Source organism: Tenrec ecaudatus, chromosome 2 (genome assembly GCF_050624435.1).
Source record: "Tenrec ecaudatus isolate mTenEca1 chromosome 2, mTenEca1.hap1, whole genome shotgun sequence".
NCBI classification, from domain to species: domain Eukaryota; kingdom Metazoa; phylum Chordata; class Mammalia; order Afrosoricida; family Tenrecidae; genus Tenrec; species Tenrec ecaudatus.
This window is the reverse complement of record NC_134531.1, coordinates 59,093,233-59,111,617: the sequence shown is the minus strand read 5'-3', so window position 1 is coordinate 59,111,617 and position 18,385 is coordinate 59,093,233. Positions and strand designations below refer to the sequence as shown.

Sequence of the window (18,385 nt, the reverse complement as noted above, 5' to 3'; positions counted from 1 at the left end):
ATATGTTCTTACTGTTTCAATGTCCCTTACTTGTTTGCTTGCTGTCCAAAGTTAAGTCAAAAAGACTGATTTACTCAAAGATATAATATCAAATACCAAACTCACTGCCATTAAGTCAATTCCCAACTCACAGCAACCCCATGGAACAGGGTAGGACTGCCCTACCCTGAGATTGTATCCAGAGTAGAAAGTATTGTCTTTCTCTCACAGAGCGGTTGGTGGTTTCTAACTCCTCAACTTACGGTTGGTAGCCCAAAACTGAAGCACAACAGAGTAATACTTGGCATATATGAAAATGATGAGTATTTGTTAAATAGGTGAATTCAAGGAATAAACCCTAATTTATGCTTATACCAAAGCTTTGGAAATCCCGGGCCTATTCAGTATAACCCTTACCTTGTCTAGCATTTCATCTTTTTACTTCACAAAATCATTGTACTAATGTATATGAGGTGGTAGCCTTCGTTCCACCAGGTCTGACTATTAATCAAACTTTCAATTTAGAGGTTCTGAAAAGGCAGCATTAACAGTATGTGACAAAAAAAGGCCTGCTTTGTGGCAGAAGGGGGACTGGTTTTGACACCTCAACAATGCACCTGTTCACGCAGCCATATCAGTGCACAAGTTTTTGGCAAAATATAGCATGCCTCTCTTGCCCTACGCACGTGACTCACCTGACCTCACTCCACTGAGACTTCATTTTGATTCCAAGAATGAAGAGGAATATGAAAGGACAGCGATTTGATAACGCAAAAGAGGTGAAGAAAAAACGAGGGAGGTGCTGCCAGCCATCCAAACAGATGAGTTTGAAAATGTTTCAAGAATGGAATTGCAGATTTGACAAAGGTATTAAGTATAATAGAGTACTTTGAAGGTGACAGGGCTGTTTTATAAGAAAAAATTAAATATATAGTTTTGAAACAATAATAGTTTTTTTGTACTTTTAATTATCTTTGGTAATTCAACTTTCATTCATAGTAGTCAATAAAGCAGCTTCTAATAGCCAGGCACTATTCCAAGAGATACAAAAATACATGAGTCTTTGCACTCAATTTGAGAGGAAGAAAAAAACAAAAACCTTACAATGCAGTATTCCGGTTAAGCTGATGCCAAAGAAGATCAAGAGATGAGGAGCTAATTCACTTTCTGAAGAATGGGAAAGCCTTCCCAGCTAAGGAAGTACAGTTGTGAAGTCTTCAGAGTAGAAGTAATCCAGATGAGAGGGCACAACACCACATAAAAGTTTGATTTTTCAGAATAGCCTAAATTGCAGCACTTATGAGAATCTATTAAACAGTTTGCCATGACCCAGGAATGTGAGACAGGCAAAAAGAGAAAGCAAGCAAGGTCCTGTCACCGAGGTCCTTTTATTTCTTAGGGTGAGGTACCTTGGATTTTAATCTGAAGGCTTACATTAAAAAAATCAGAAAAAGAGAACAATAGAGATCTAAAAATCTATGGCAAGGAGGGTATAGAAGGCCTGACGGGGTTTGATCAAGTGCAATGCAGCCGAGAGAAACTACTGAGAGTTGAATGAAGTTCGAACATGAATACTGGAACAGGAGAAAAGTAAAAAGAAATAGAGGAAAGAATTAGGAGCAAAAGACATTTACAGAGGCATAAATTTAAAGTACGCACATATGTAAATACATTAATATATAACTGTAGGCATCTAGGTCTATGTACACATATTTCACTGTTCAGTATTAAGGTAGCCGACAGGCATTAAGTCTCTACTCAAGTACTCCCTCAATGCAAGAACATTTGTTCTAATAACCTAGCATTCTGTGATGCTCACCTTCCCAACATGATCCATCTCTGAAATCAAAATGGATACATAAGCAAATGTGGTGAAATAAGCTGATGGTGCCCAGCTATTAAAAATAAGAGCGTCTGGGATCTTAAAGGCTTGGAGTTAAACAAGCAGCCATCTGGCAAGGAAGCACCAAAGCCCACACAGAAGCAGCACACCAGCCTGTGAGATCATGAGGTGTCCACCAGATCAGAGGCGCATCAGATGAACCCAAACAAATATATCAATGCAAATGACGGGGGTTGGAGTGGAAAACCAAAGCCCATGTGTAGACAACTGGACATCCTCTCACAAGGAAAGAATGAGACAGCCAGGGTACATCACAGGACCAACGGAACACACAACCTTCCTCTGGTTCTTTAAGGCTTCCTCCTCCCCACTGCCATGACCCCAGTTCTACCTTACATATCCGGCCAGACCAGAGCACGTAAACTGGTACAGATAAGGCGTCTCGACACGTGGGGTTTGTCCTGGACTCGACACGTGGGGTTTGTCCTGGAGAAGCATAAACCCCACAGGACAAGCAATGGGAGCAGCAATACCATGAAAGTAAGGGAAAGGTGGTGGAGAAGGGGGAGAAACAGGGAACCAACTACAATGATACACAACCCGGCCCCCCAGGGGTACAAACAACAATAACACGGACAAAGGGAGCAGTGTAAGATATGAAAATAATAATAATTTATCATCTATGAAGGTGGGATGGTGGGGGAATGGGGGGGGGAAGAGGAGTTGATACCAAGACTCAAACAAAAAGAAAATTATTTTGAAAATGAAGTCAACATGTAGGAAGGTACTTGATAAAACATACATAGAGTGTTATAACAGCTTTAAGAGTCCCCAATAAAATGATTTATTTATAATTAAAAAAAAGAATAGAGAAAACTACCAACATAGGGAATAGGGGCAGTAAGTATCCTTGGAAGTAGGGAAATCATCTACATTGCTGACAATAATCGAGATAATAAATGATCGTGTATAAGGTGTTGAAGGGATCAGATACTAAGCATCATCAGATAAAGAAATCAAATCATTGTGAATGTGGGAGGGAATGCGGAGTGAGAACTCAAAGCCCACCTGTAGGCAACTGGACATCCCCTTACAGAGGGGGAGAAGACGAGCCGGTCAGGGTGTGATGTAGCAACTATGAAACATACAACTTTCCTCTAGTTCCTAAGTGCTTCCTCCCCCCAACCCTACTATCATGATCCCAATTCTACCTTACAAAACTGACTAGAGGATGTACACTGGTACAGATAGGAACTGGAAACACAGGGAATCCAGGGCGGAAGATCCCTTCAGGATCAATGGTGTGAGTGCGATACTTAGAGGGTGGAGGGAGGGTGGGTTGGAAAGGGGGATCCGAATACAAGGATCTGCATGTAACTGCCTCCCTGGAGGATGGACAACAGAAAAGTGGGTGAAGGGAGACATTGGACAGTGTAAGATATGACAAAAAATAATTTATAAATTGTTAAGGGTACATGAGGAAGGGAGAGCGGTGAGTGAGGGGAAAAATGAAGAGCTGATGCCAGGGGCTTAAGTAGAGAGTAAATGTTTTGAGAATGATGAGGACAATGAATGTACAAACGTGCTTTACACATTGAGGTATGTACGGATTGTGACAGGAATTGTATGGGCTCCTAATAAAATGATTTTTTTTAAAGAAAACAAAAAAGTGATCGTATATAGTAGCGGCAGTAAAAACAGAAAATTAAAAAACACCATTTGGTAAATACGGAAAAACCTGCGTAATTGGAACTTGTGTAAGACAAAGCAGAAAAGCATATCCCTAAAATAAAACTGTCAAAGAAGATAAACCAAGAAATAGAGAGAATATGGGGCCCCAGAAGCAAGAGACGGCAACTTCAAGGATAACAGTCAAAAATGCCCAATGATTTAAAAGATTCCATTCGTTCCTATCAAAGAGATCAATGACGACCTCCACACCACCAAACTCAGTGACTCCCGTGACCTGGCAGACTAATATACTGAAGTACGGATAATAGGGCAGTGGGTAAAATGAAGACGACACTGTTTCATGATGTCTAAGAGAATTATATGAGCGGTGGCACTCACAAAGGCTGACTGGAATTTCCAGGTCTCACAACACACCTCTTCTGTCTTTGCTGGGGTGCAGTCTCACCTTTTTTCTATTGCTCTAATGGGGAATATTCGGAGTTTTCCTTCTCTGACCACGTCTGGCTTATGAAAGATTTATTGTAATTACAAAGGAACCTGAACAGGAATCTAGGAAGGGAAGAGGTCTTTAACATGAGGCTTAAACCAAAGCGCAACTATATTGTCATGGAGGGTCCTAACTCAAGAGACCCTGTAGAGCAGAGCAGAATTGTCCCTCCGGGTTTCTAAGGCTATCATCGTTATGGAAGCAGCCAGCCACATCTTCCCACCACTGAGCTGTTGGCCAAGCACTGTGCCACCAAAGCCAACCACTTAAACCCTGACTAGTGCAGATGACACAACGTTGCCGAAAGCGAGGGGGACTTGAAGCACTTGCTGATAAGGATCAAGGATTGCAGCCTCAGTATGGATTACAACTCAATGTAAAGACCAAAATCCTCACAACTGGACCAGTAGGGAGTATCACGATAAATGGAGAAAAAATGCAGTTTTCCAGGACATCATCTTGCTTGGATCTAGAATGTTCATGGAGCAGCAGTCGCGCTCAAGAAACACGTTGTATTGGATAAATCAGCTGCACAAGACCTGTTTAGAGTACTGAAAAGCAAGGCTGTTTTTTTGAGAACTAAGGGGCACCTGACTCAAGCTATAGGATTTTCCATTACCTATCTTCATGTGAAAGTTGGACAGAGTAAGGAAGAGAGAAGGACAGGTGCACTTCAATGATGGTGCTGGCCAAGAGTACTGGAAGCCCCATGGATGACCAGAAGAACAAACAAATCTGTCTTGGAAGAAGTACAGCCAGAATGCTCCTTAGAGGCAATGATGGCAAGATCTCATCTCCTGTACTTTGGGCATGTTACAGGGGGACCAGTCCCTGGAGAAGGACAGCCGCTAAGGAGGCAGTGAAAAAGAGGAAAGCCTTCAATAAGATGAACTGACACGGTGGCTGTAGCAATGGGCTTAATTTAACATTAAGAACACCTGTGAGGATGGCGTCGGACTGGGCAGCGTTTTGTTCTGTGGCTGTGATGTAGAGCTGAGCCAATGGCACCTAACAACAGTGTCAGGTGAAACTGAAAAGGTTATTAGAAAACTGTCACGGACAACAAAAAGGAAGCCTGGAATACAATCATGAGACAGGTAGAGGAAGCCATGTTTGCAGGTTTAAGAGAACAGAAAGCATTAAATTCCAATCCAATATATTGTACTCCTGTGTGTATTTTTTAGTAAAGAGCAAAGAGCATTAAGTCACCCGGAAAATAAGAGCTGCAACTAACAACACAGGCTTGTTGCAATGCCCCTCTAGTGCTCAATAAATCTGTCAGTAGCCATCATTCCTGAACACTTTAGATCACTTTTAATATATCCTAACAGTGACCAGAGAAAAGCACTGGAGTGAGTCAGGGCCTGGGTCATACACTCCAATTATGTGTGACCTTATGCAAGGCACTTAGCGTTTCTGATAAATGCTATGTTTCGTGACTCAAAATTGATAATTAGCCTAAGATCACTTCAAATTAAAATAATGCTATAATTTTTATACAGGCTTCGGCATGACCTCAACCTTCAACTTTTACTCACCCAAGCCATTTGTGCTCACCCACTCAGTGATCAAGTTGATTCCAACTCTCAGCGACCCTACAGGGCAGAAAAGAACCTTTCCTGTGGGTTTCTAAAAACGTGTATCATTTAAAAAAAGGGAATAGTTTCAGGAGCAGTCTCGGCTTTCCTCTTCAGAGTCACTCATGGGTTTGAACCATTAACCATGTGTTTAAAAGGCAAATGCAATAACCCACCACACCACCAGGTCTTCTTATTCACCCAATGTCCATTAGCATTACCTGGAAATCTTGTTAGAATACAGATTCTGACTACATAAGTCTGAGATTGTGCTTTTCTACCAGGCTCCCCAGTGGCTCTATAGACCACATTCTGAAGAGTACAGTTATAAACAATGATCCAGCTCAAGTTCTATGAAGTTTTTAACTGTGACTTGTCTATTAGGAACCTGATATTGTAACACATGCACACACGCGCGCGCACACACAAGTGCACATGTATATTCACACTCTCGAACAAATTAATTCTTCCAAAATATGAATATTTTTATCTCTGGAAATACATATTTATTTCTGCAAAAATCTTCAGTATATGTCAACTGCGACAAGCCTCTAAGGATTAGTCTGCATTCTGGTTTGGTCCTGATTGCAAATGCATTCAGTGTCACAGAAATTGAAACATTTTTATACTACAGTTGACCCTGAAAAACCTAAACCAAGACAGTCAGGTAGACATGATTATGGTCCCACAACATTCAAAAGGAAAAAGACACTGGCAACGTTTACACTCACAGCAGCTTTTTTTATCGTTTTATTAGGAGCTCATGCAACTCTTATCACAATCCATACATACATCAATTGTGTAAAGCACATTTGTGCATTAATTGCCCTCATCATTCTCAAACATTTGCTCTCCAGGGAAGTCCCTGGCATCAGCTCCTCATTTTCCCCTCCCTCCCCGCGCCCCTCCCAAAAGCAGCTTTAAAACAGAAAAAAAGCAACATGTCAGCAGGCTCACACAGATAAAGCCCATGTTGTCCAAGGATCAACTAAAATTATTGTACTCATTTGTTGTAACAAACTCCACTCACAATGTTTATGGATGAGAATGTTCTTCTGTTTTCGGAAGGGTGACTAGGGCTGACACAGGCCCCAGGCCACTACTCTCATACATGGCCACAAAGCACGACAATTAAACTGGCTGTACTACTCAGGGTGCTAAGTTCTGGGGGGTGGGATTCTACAAGTGGGTGATGAAATTTTCAGAGAAATCTTCCTGAGTGAAGGCAGATGTCAGAAACAGCTGATGCAATGGACACGATGCGCTTGAACCTGAAGCCTCTGTACTGAGCAGTATGAGATGTGAAAATGGAGACTCCCTACCCAAAAACAACAACATTTTAGCAAACTACGGATGCCTAAGAATCAAATTTCAAGAGCACTACCAACGTAGAGAAGAGGCCTGGTGCACAGTGGTTAACCCTCTCAACTGCTAATCAAAAGACCTGCAGTTCCAACCCACCAGCAGCCCCCTGGAGAGGAAGAATCACTGTGCTTAAACATTTACTGCCTTGGAAACCATAGGAGACAGTTTTACTCTGTCCTATAGGGTCACTGTTAAGTCCGGATGGCCTCGCCCAAAATGATTTTGGTTTGGGCTGATGCACTAGAAGCACACTCGTCTAAAATGGAGTAGGGAAAATTACCGTGTGGCACCTTAGCACCAGCAGGCAATTTACCGATCCTAACAATGTAGTCCAATCACTTCAAGATAAAGCAAAGTCCCACACCCATAACCAATGCCTAAAAGAACTGAGAAAAATTATACACGCAATAGACCTCAAACGTATTTGGAATATCAAATACCCTCACAATGTAAGACTGCAGGGCGTCCCTGGGCTGGGCTTGAGCATTGGCGGCCATGCCTGGGCATAAAGCTCCAGTGTGGAAATATGCAATTCCCTTTATTCTTTCATTAAAGGTAAGAATATTGGCAGCTTTCACGGTATTGTTAATCACGTTAGTGTCGCATGTGCAAAAATAATCTACAGTGGTTTGATACTACATAGCGACGCTCGCTCATAATTTGCACTACCTATCTCCCAAGGGCAAACGCACCCCCACCCTCCCCGGCCTGCAAATGCAGCCAAAACGGGGCCCCTCCGCTCCCATCCCGGCCCATAGCCCCTGCCTCCCCGCCCCCCGATGCCTTCGCCGCCATGCTTCTCGCGCCTGGGCTCACGCGGGGCGCGCCCAGCTGCCAGGTGCGCCCGCAGTGAAGCCGAGAGGCAAACGTGCAGGCCGCCCGCCCCTGCTCCCCCTCATCGCCCCGTGGCCCCGCGTTCCTCCCTCGGCTCACGCTCCGCTCGCCCCTGCCCGACCCGCTCGCCCCTTCCGCTCGCGTGCGCTGGGTCTTTGGAGCCGGGGCCTCACCTTGTGATTCGGTCCGGAACGGCCCGGCCGCCCCGCTCCCGCTCCCCGACACGAAGCGGCGTCCGTTGGTCCCGCGCCGCACGCGTTCAGTCACACGCCGCCGCCTACTGATGCCGAACGCCGCTTCTAGGAACGCGCCATGTTCAGCGTCGCAGCTCCGAGCGACGCGGACGCGCAAAATCTACGTCACCGGTAGCTGCGCGCGCGGAAAGAGCAGAGACGGACGGCGATAGGCGGACAGCAGGAAGAGGAAGGAGGGGCTTCCTCTTCGAAACCAAAGGCGCCCCGGTTCTTAAAAAAAAAAATAGCTCTGTGCGCTTGCGCGGTACGTGGAGGCGGGCGCTTATACCAGCTCCATCCGTAACCATAGAAACCATAGGCCCGCATAGCCCCATACAAAAACCTATTGTCTTGGCTTTGAACCAGAATGACGTCTTCTTCTCTTGTCTACTTACATCCATTCAACAGCAGTGGGTTTGGTATTTACATGGGAAATGGTTGATGCAATAGTTAAGAACTCTGATGCTCACTGGTTCGAACCTATTGAACAGCTACAGCTGCAAAGCCTATAAGGTAATTCTGTTACATTAAAAGGAACAGCCCCTCCCCCAAGAAGAATTTACTTCAGAGAACCACACTGAAGCTACAGCTCAGGGAGGGAGACATGTCTGATCAGAGCACACGGAGCAAATGAAGGGGGAGGAAGAGGGAGTGGAGCACATCCTTGCCCAGCAGACCTAGAGGAGGATATCCCAGCACGAAGCAGCCAATGCACAGAGAGGACCATATGGCCGGCCCCACTATGAGACATGACAACCCTCACTGTGGGGGACAACACTGGACACACAGTGTGGGAATTGCACCCCATCTGACCCCACCACAGCAAGGCAAAACAGTAAGGACACGCAACAGAACAAGCCAGGGGAGCAGAGCAAGGAAGTCCCCAGGGAATACGAAAAATAGACTTTGGGGTCAGGGTGTGACACCTTATCAGACTCTACTGGAAAACACTCCTTAAGGTCAACAAACAGACCTTGAACTATTTACAAGCTTTTCTTTGTCATTAGATTTTTGTTGTTTTATTTGCTTTTGTTTTGTTTTGGTCTGTCTTGTGTTTTGTGCATATTGTTATCTCTGCAGGTCTATCTAGATAAGACAGGCAGGATAAACAATCTGGAGGAGAAAACAAGGGGAATCTGTGATTCCTGGGGGGTATGGGAGAGGGGGAGGCAGGAGAAAGGAACTGGGTGTTAACAAACCCAGGGACAAGGAACAGTGATCCAAAATCTGTGGCAAGGAGTGTATAGGAGGCCTGGTAGGGCTTAGTCAAGGGCAATGTAACAGAGAGGAATTACTGAAACCCAAATGAAGGCTGAACATGATAGTGGGACAAGAAGAAAGTAAAACCACCACCACCACCACCACCACCACCAAAAAAAAAAAAAAAAGAAGAAGAAGAAAGTAAAAGGAAATTGAAGAAAGAACTAGGAGGCAAAGGACACTTAAAGAGGTCTAAATACAGGCATGTACATATGTAAATATATTTATATAAGGATGGGGAAATAGATCTATGTGCTTATATTGATAGGCTTAGTATGAAGGTAGCAGATGGACATTGGGCCTCCAATGCAAGAACACTTTGTTCTATTAAACTGGCATTCCATGATGCTCACCTCCGACACAATCTCTGAAAACAAAGTGGATGCATAAGCAAATGTGGTGAAGAAAGCAGATGGGAGTCCGAGTGGAGCTAGCGAGCTGAGTGGTTGTGTGAATGCATGGCAGACCAACAGACTGAGGAGCAGATTGCAGAATTCAAGGAAGCTTTTTCACTATTTGACAAGGATGGTGACGGAACTATCACTACAAAGGAATTGGGAACCATCATGAGGTCTGTTGGGCAGAATCCCACAGAAGCAGAATTACAAAACATTATTAATGCAGTAGATGCTGATGGTGATGGCACAATTGACTTCCCGGAATTTCTGACAATGACGGCAAGAAAAATGAAGGACACAGACAGTGAAGAAGAAATTAGAGAAGCGTTCCGTGCAGCAGAACTGCGTCCCGTGAGGACAAACCTCGGAGAGAAGTGAACAGACGAGGAGGTTGATGAAAGGATCAGGGAAGCAGATATTGATGGTGATGCTCAAGTAAACTATGAAGAGTTTGTACAATGACAGCAAAGTGAAGACATTGTACAGAATGTGTTAAATTTCTTGTACAAAATTGTTTATTTGCCTTTTCTTTGTAACTTATCTGTAAAAGGTTTCCCCCAACAGTCAAAAGAATATGCATGTATAGTAATTGGGACTTCATTCCTCCATGTTCTCTACCCTTATCTTACTGTCCTTGTCCTGAAACCTTATTTTAGAAAACTGATCAAGTCACATGTTGCATGTGGCTTAGTCTGGATATATCTAAGCCCTTCTGCACATCTAAACTTAGATGGAGTTGGTCAAACGAGGGAACATCTGTTTAGGCCTTTTTTTCAGTTTTCTTTAGGAACCGTCAGTATGTGGTTGTTGAAGTGTGGAGCTGTAACTTTGCGTGGACTAAGGACAGTCAACAATATGTACTTAAAATTGCACTATTGCAAAATGGGTGTATTATCCAGGTACTCATACACTATTTTTTTGTACATCAGGTCCTGTACCAGAAACCTTTTCTTTTATGGTTATTTCTTTTTAAACTTTGTTTAGCCACTTAAAGAAAATCTGCTTATGGCACAATTTGCCTCAAATCCATTCCAAGTTGTATATTTGTTTTCCAATACAAAAATTACAATTTACCCCCCCCCCCCCAAAAAAAAGAAAGCTGATGGAACACGGCTATCAAAAGATATAGCATCTGGGGTCTTAAAGGCTTGAAGATAAACAAGCGGCCATCTAGCTCAAAAGCAACAAAGTCCAAATGGAAGAAGCACACCAGCCTGTGTGATCACGAGGTGTTAGTGGGATCAGGTATCAGGCATCAAAGAACAAAAAAAAATCATATCATTGTGAATGAGGGGGAGTGCAAAGTGGGGACCCAAAGCCCATCTGTAGGCAACTGGACATCCCCTTACTGAAGGATGGCAGGGAAGAAACAAGCCAGTTAGGGTGCAGTGTAGCAACAATGAAATATACAACTTTCATCTTGTTCTTTAATGCTTTCTCCCCCCATTATCATGATCCCAATTCTACCTTACAAATCTGGCTAGACCAGAGAATGTACACTGGTACAGATAAGAACTGGAAACACAGGGAACCTGGAATAGAAAAACTCCTCAGGACCAATAATGGAGTAGCCATACCAGGAGGGTAAAGGGAAGGTGGAGTAGAAAGGGGGAACCGATCAAAAGGATCTACAGACACAGAAAAGTGGGTGAAGGGAGATGTTGGAGATGTTGGACCGTGTAAGACATGACAAAATAATAATTTATAAATTATCAAGGATTCGTGAGGGAGAGGGGTCGGGAAGAGAGGGGAAAATTGAGCTGATACCAAGGGGCGGGAAGAGAGGGGAAAATTGAGCTGATACCAAGAAAGAAAAGGGTTTTAGAATGATGATGGCAACAGATGTGCTTGACACAATCCATGTATGTATGGATTGTGATAAGAGTTGTACTAGCCCCCAATAAAATGATTTTTAAAAAGAAAGAAAATTCAATGACATCTAGTTGATTCTAGATTATTAATTAACTTCTGAACTGTTGTCTTTCATTTGTCTGTCACAACAGGACAAAGTTAATAAAATAATCCTATGGATCAACCCTCCCAATAGCTATAAGGACTTGAACCTATGTTGTTAGTGAGTCAAGTCCAGAGAGAGAGCAAGGACAGAAAGACTTAAAAAGGCAATCCAGCCCCACTTTCCTCTATTAATAGATAAGTGACCAACAAGTTCTTATCAACTTGTCATTAAAAATAACTAAGTGTTCATAAAGGTAATAATGCTAATGACAACCCCAACAACCCAGTGCTGTTGAGATTATTCCAGTTCATATGGAACCTATATATGTTTTTCTGAGAGTGTAAATATTTACTGTAGAAAACAGACTCATCTTTCTCCCCAGGAACGGTCACAACTGAGGAGAAAGACCAGGTTTTCTACTCCATGAGCACAAGGAAGAAGAAAATGCTTTACAATCGATTGTAGAGTATTCCCCCCCCCATCAAAAAAAGAAAGCTGATGGTGCCCGGCATCTGGGGTCTTAAAGGCTTGAAGATAAACAAGCGGCCAACTAGCTCAGAATCAACAAAGTCCAAATGGAATAAGCACACCAGCCTGTGTGACCACGAGGTGTTAGTGGGATCAGGTATCAGGCATCAAAGAACAAAAAAAAAAAAATCATATCATTGTGAATGAGGGGGAGTGCAAAGTGGGGACCCAAAGCCCATCTGTATGATTGAACAATTGAATTGTATGACAGGTGAGTTAGGCGCCAAACAAATTGGAGATTTTTTAATAATATGTGAAAGGAAAAATAAAATCCTCTGCTAAATATAGTCGGGGAAAATTTACAGTTTCAGAAACTCTCTGGGTCACTATGAATGAGAATCAACTGTTAGGCGGTTGACTTTGGTTTTGGTTTAGAGGAAGTTCTATAATCTGTACATGAGTCCTCTCTTTGAATCTTCAAAACAACAACGTGAGATATGTGTCTGTTTTCTGCCTGTTTCACAGAAAAGAGACTAACACAGAAGTTTTCCTTGTGGTTCAGTGTCTTCAAGTCAGTTCCACTCCTAGCTATCCGATGCACCACAGAACTAAACACTACCTGGTCCTGTGATCTCCTCTCAAGGGTTCAGTTTGAGCCCATTGTTGCAGCCACTACGGCAATTCATCTCATTCAATGTCTTCTTCCTCTGTTTCACTACTTGATCAAGTAGAATGTCCTTTTCCAGGAACTGGTCTCTCCTGACAATATTTCCAAAGTAAGTGAGACAAAGTCTTGCCATCCTACTGTCAAAGGAGTATTCTGACTGGACTTCTTCCAAGAAAGATTTGTTTGTTCTTTTGGCAGTCCAAAGTACTTAGAGTATTTTTCACCATTACCATAATTCAAATGCATTGCTTCTTCTTCAGTCTTCCTTAGTCAGTGTACAACTTTCCCACGCATATGTTGCTGGTTGTTGTTGTTGTTGTTGTTATAGGTACCATCAAGTCAGTTCTGACTCATAGCAATCCTATGCACATTAGAACAAAAACGGTGCCTGGTCCTGTGCCATCCTCACAATTGTTCAAATGTCTGAGCACATTGTTGTAGCCGCTGTGTCAGTCCATCTGGTTGGAGTCTTCCTCTGTTTCGCTGTCCTTCTCCACTACCTAGCATAATGTTCTTTTCCTGGACCAGCCTCTCTCGCTGACATGTCAAAAGAACATGAGAGAAGTCTCACTATCCTTCTCCTAAGGAGAATTCTGGTCGTACTTCTTCCAAGACAGATCTGTTTGTTCTTTTGGCCGTCCGTGTTGTTGTTGTTGGTAGGTGCCACTGAGTCAGCTCTGACACATTGTGACCCTGCATAAAACATAATGAAACACTTCACAGTCCAGCGCCATCCTCATAATTGTTTCTATGCCTGAGCCCATTGATGAAGTCACTGTGTCAACCATCTCCTTAAAGGCCTTCCTCTTTTTCACCTCCCCTCCACTTTTCCAATCACGATGTCCTTCTACAGCAGCAGTTCTCAACCTGTGGGTCGCGACCCCTTTGGGGATCAACAACCCTTTTACAGGGGTTGCCTGGTTCATAACAGTAGCAAAATTAAAAAAATAAGATAATAAAAAACAGTAGCAAAATTACAGTTATGAAGTAGCTAAGAAAATAATTGTATGGTTGGGGCGGGGGGGCACCACAACATGAGGAACTGTATTAAAGGTTGAGAACCACTAGGAAGCCATTAGGAAGGTGGAGAACCACTGCTCTATAGGAACTGGTCTCTCCTAACTTTACATCCAAAGTATGTAAAATGAAAACTTGCCATCCTGGCCTCTAAGGAATGCTCTGGCCTTACCTTTTCCAATACAGATCAGTTTGTCCTTTTCCTTTCCAACACCTCAATTCCAATGCATCGATTCTTCTCTGGTCTTCAACTTTGACATACATACGATGTAATGGGCAATACCATGGCTTGGGCCAGGCTCTCTGTAATCCTCAAAATAACATCCTTGCTCTTCAGTACTCTTAAGAGATATTGTACAGCAGATTTACCTAATGCATTTCATCTTTTGATCTCTTGACTGCTGCTTCCATGAGCATTAATTGTGGATCCAAATAAGATAAAATCCCTGACAACTTCCAACTTTTTTCCATTTATCATGATGTTACTATTGGTCCACGTGGGAGGATTTGGATCTTCCTTAAATTGACTTGTCATTCATACTGATCTTCAACAGCAAGTGTTTCAACAACTCCTCACTTTCAGCAAGCAAGGTTGTTAAGAAGCCTTTTTCCAGTCCTAATGCCACACTCTTCTTCACACAAGCCAGCTTCTCTGATTATTTGCTCAGCATGTAGATTGAACTAGTATGGTGAGAGGACACAACCCCGATGCACACCCCTCCCGATTTTAAACGATGCAGTGTGCCCTTGTCTGTAAGCACAACTGCCTCTTGATCTATGTACAAGTTCCCAATGAGCACAATAAAGTGTTCTGGAATTCCCATTTTTCTCAAAGTTATCCACAGTCTGATGTGATCCACATAGTCGAATGTCATTGCATCGTCCATAAAGCAAGACTATATCTCTTTCTGGAATTCTCTGCTTTCAGCCAAGATCTATCTGATACCAGCAATGATATTCCACATCCTCTTCTGAATCTGGCCTGAATTTTTTTTTTTTGCAGAAGACTTAAGAAATTAAATAATATGCATACACTCACACCACTAGTAGTAGTGAAGAGGTGGGCAATATTGTGTTTTATGGGCTTATAAAGCCACTCTGAATGGAAACCAACAACAGCAAAAACAGTAAGTGCTAATATTAGGATTTCAGCATGGTAATGATAAGGCCTACATTGCAAGAAAACATTGCAGCTGTCAAGGATTTTCTTTGACTTGGATCCACCATTAGTACTCATGGAAGAAGCAGTAATCTTAAAATGTATTGCATTAGGCAAATAAGCTCCTGCAGAAGACCTGGTTAAAGTGTTAAAGAGCAAGCGTGTCACTTTGAGGACTAATGTGCTCCTGACCCACGCCATGGCATTTTCACTCACCTCACAGGCTTAAGGAATGTGGAGGACGCTTAAGGAAGACAGGAGAAGAACTGATGCATTTGATTTATAATGCAGGCAAAAAAAATATTGAAAGTACCATAGGCTTCCAGAAGAACAAGCAGGTGCGTCTCAAAGGAAGTACACCCGGGGGAGGGGGGGAGGGGCGGGCTCCCAATCCGGTTCCATCCGGTTCTCCCACCGCCCCCGCCGCGGGTCCTAGCAGCGCGGGCAGCGGCGGGCAGAGCGGCAGCGCCAGCGCCAGCAATCCAGCGTCGAGAAGGCTCTCGGTGCCCCGCGGTCCTAAGGCGTCCTGCAAGCGCCCTGCCCACAGCCACGATGCCCAAGAGGAAGGTCAGCTCGGCCGAAGGGGCGGTGAAGGAGGAGCCCGAGAGGAGATCGGCGAGATTGTCAGCGAAACCTGCGCCGGCAAAAGTGGAGACGAAGCCCAAAAAGGCACCAGGAAAGGATAAATCTTCGGACAAAAAAGTGCAAGCCAAAGGGAAGAGAGGAGCAAAGGGAAGACAGGCTGGAGTAGCTGACCAAGAAGCTAAAGAAGATTCACCTGCTGAAAACGGAGAAACGGAAACGAGGAGAGCGCAGCCTCTGATGAAGCAGGAGAAAAGGAAGCCCAGTCTGATTACTGTTTGTCATGTCTCATCAGTGGGCCCTGTTGCCTCCCTTCTTGTACAATCCAGAGGAATACTTTTATCAACTATTTTGTAAATGCAAGTTTTTTAGTAGCTCTAGAAACATTTTTAAGAAGGAAATCCCAATTCATCCCATTTTTTTTTAGTGTAAATGCTTTTTTAAAGATGTGAAATCATTTACTGGTTGCTTATTTTTTAGTACAACCAGAAAATAGTGGGATGTTAAATTGTGGGAAGATCTGACTGTCTTGGGTGTCAACATAACATTCCATGGGAAGGGGGGAAGTTTTTGTATCCCTAATACAAAACATTCTTAATGGCAATTTGGAGTCACTGTCATGCATTTGTATGACTTGAACATTTAAAACTTTGTTTCCACATTTGTTCTCTTAATAGAACTGTGTCTGAAACCATTCTGCCATCATGGCTCTGGTCAGAAGTGTGCATTCTGTAACAGCTTTGGTCGTGGTAGTCCAGTGTTCCTGATCACTTTGTTACGTGCTGTGAAGGATTGAACATTTGAGTGTGTAGTGTGTGACATTGAATTGTGAATTAGTGGGATTTAAGATGTAAATTTACCAGCATTTGAAGATAATGGTACTTGAGCTATCTCTTTTTTAAAATTTGCCTCTAAATTTAAAGCTGGAAAGTCACTGGAATTTAGAAACAAATTTTGTCTACATGCCATTTTAGGATTTTGGTACATGCGTTAAGGATTGTGTACAAATTGTTCATAATGTCTCTGTACTGATCGCAAAACAACCAATAAAATGCCAGTTACAAAAGAAAAAAAAAAGGAAGTACAGCCAGAGTGCTCCACAGAAATAAATATGATGAGACTTCTTCTCATGTCCTTTGGACGCATTCTCGAGAGGCCAGTGCACAGAAAGGGCATCGGGCAGCGGGTCAATGGAACAAAGGAAGGCCCTTGATGCGATAGATAACAGTGGCTGCAACAATGGGTTCCGGCATGACACAACTTCAGTGAGAACGGCTCAGGACAGTGGTTCGTTTCTGTCTCTAAGGTAGATCCCACTCAACTGCACTTAACAACCACCTCCTTGTTGTCCGGCTTTAGCACACAGAGGAGTTGCACTTTAGTTCCCCAGGTGACAGCTTTGTTCTTCAACACTTTCGGAGGTCGTGGGCAGCTGATTGAGGAGCCCTGCTGGTGTAGCGGCGTAGCATTGGACTGCTAACCTCAAAGTCCACTGTTCCAAACCACCAGCTGCTCCGCAGGGAGAAAGACGGAACTTTCTACTCCAGTCAAGAATTGCAGTCTCAAAAACACACAGGGGCAGTTCTTATCTTGTCCTACAAAGTCATGAAATGGCAGGGAGTTTAGCTTGGTTTGGTGCTGCTGAATAGCCCAGTGGTGGCGCTGTTGGTAAGAGTTAGTAGTTAGTATTTAGCCAATACAGTGATCTGGAATTCTTTCTTCACAATGTTATCCTAGTTTGTAATAATTGCCCTGTCAGATGCATTTTCAATAAAATACAAAGAAACCTTCTGGTATTCTCTGCTTTCAGCCAAGCGCCATTTGGCGTTAGTAGTGATATCCCTCATTCCGTATCTTCTGAATACTGCCTAACTTCCCAGAAAATCCCTGCCAGTGTATTACTGCATCCATTACTCATCTTGAGCAAAATGTAATTGCATGTGATAGTAATGATATTGTTCAATAATTCCCACATTCTGTGGAGCCACCTTACTTTAGAGTGGGCACAGCTACAGGATCTCTTCCCGATAGTTATCCAGTAAGTTATCTTACAAAGCGTTTTGAGTACACTAGTGAGTCCTTCCAGCACTGCATCAGTTTGGTGAATCCCCATTCCATTCATTCCCAGGGCCTTTTCATGAATGCTTGAAGTTCTTCGCCAGTACCATATGTGATCCTATGTGACCCCTTGTGATGGTTGAGGTTGATCACTTCTTTGTCCTACAGTGACTCTGTGTATTCCTTCTATCTGCTTTCAACGTTTCCTGCATCGATATCTTGCTCGTAGAATCCTTCTATATTTCAAATCAGACCTTGGATTTTTTTCCTTTCAGTTCTTTTCAACTGGAGAAATGCTGAGCATGGTCTTCGCTTTGGGTTTTCAAACTCCAGGGTTTACACATTCCATGGAAACGTCCGCATCTGTCAGTTTTCACCATGCCACCGTGAGGCTGAAAGCTGTGTTGCCAGTGTTTCAAACACCAGGAGGGTCACCCGGTGGCCAGGCTTCAGTGAACCTCAAACTACGAAAAACAAAGACAAGTTCACAAAACGGGCAATTGGCTTCTGCGGAGTTAGCTCCTGGAAACATTATGAAGAGTAGAATCAGGAGCTGTTTTTATTGTTAGCTGCCTTAAATCGGTTCTCACTCAGTGGCCCTAAGTACAAAACAAAGCACTGCCTGGTCCTCTGCCACCCTCACAACTGTCACGTGAGAACCCATTGTTGCAGCCACTGTGTCCGTCCTCTCCTGGACTGTCCTCCTCTTTTGCCAAGACCTTCTACTTTATCAAACATGATGTCCTTGCCCAGCAAGTGGTCTCTCCTGATAACACTTTTAAAGTAAATGAAATAGAGCCTCTTCATCC

At 43.4% G+C, this 18,385-nt stretch overlaps 1 protein-coding gene and 2 pseudogenes across 1 annotated transcript in view; 2 read left to right on the top strand and 1 right to left on the bottom strand.

The window, feature by feature from the left end:
- IPO11 (importin 11) overlaps positions 1–8,111 on the bottom strand; it is a 212,939-nt gene extending 204,828 nt beyond the window's left edge. The window contains exon 1 of the mRNA XM_075541076.1: positions 7,951–8,111. The gene's annotated coding sequence lies outside the window, so the exon portion shown is untranslated. The remainder of the gene's footprint in view (positions 1–7,950) is intronic.
- A 1,611-nt stretch (positions 8,112–9,722) lies between these two features.
- Positions 9,723–10,130, top strand: LOC142440804 (uncharacterized; annotated as a pseudogene).
- A 5,305-nt stretch (positions 10,131–15,435) lies between these two features.
- Positions 15,436–18,120, top strand: LOC142439993 (non-histone chromosomal protein HMG-14 pseudogene; annotated as a pseudogene).
- The last annotated feature ends 265 nt before the right edge of the window (positions 18,121–18,385 follow it).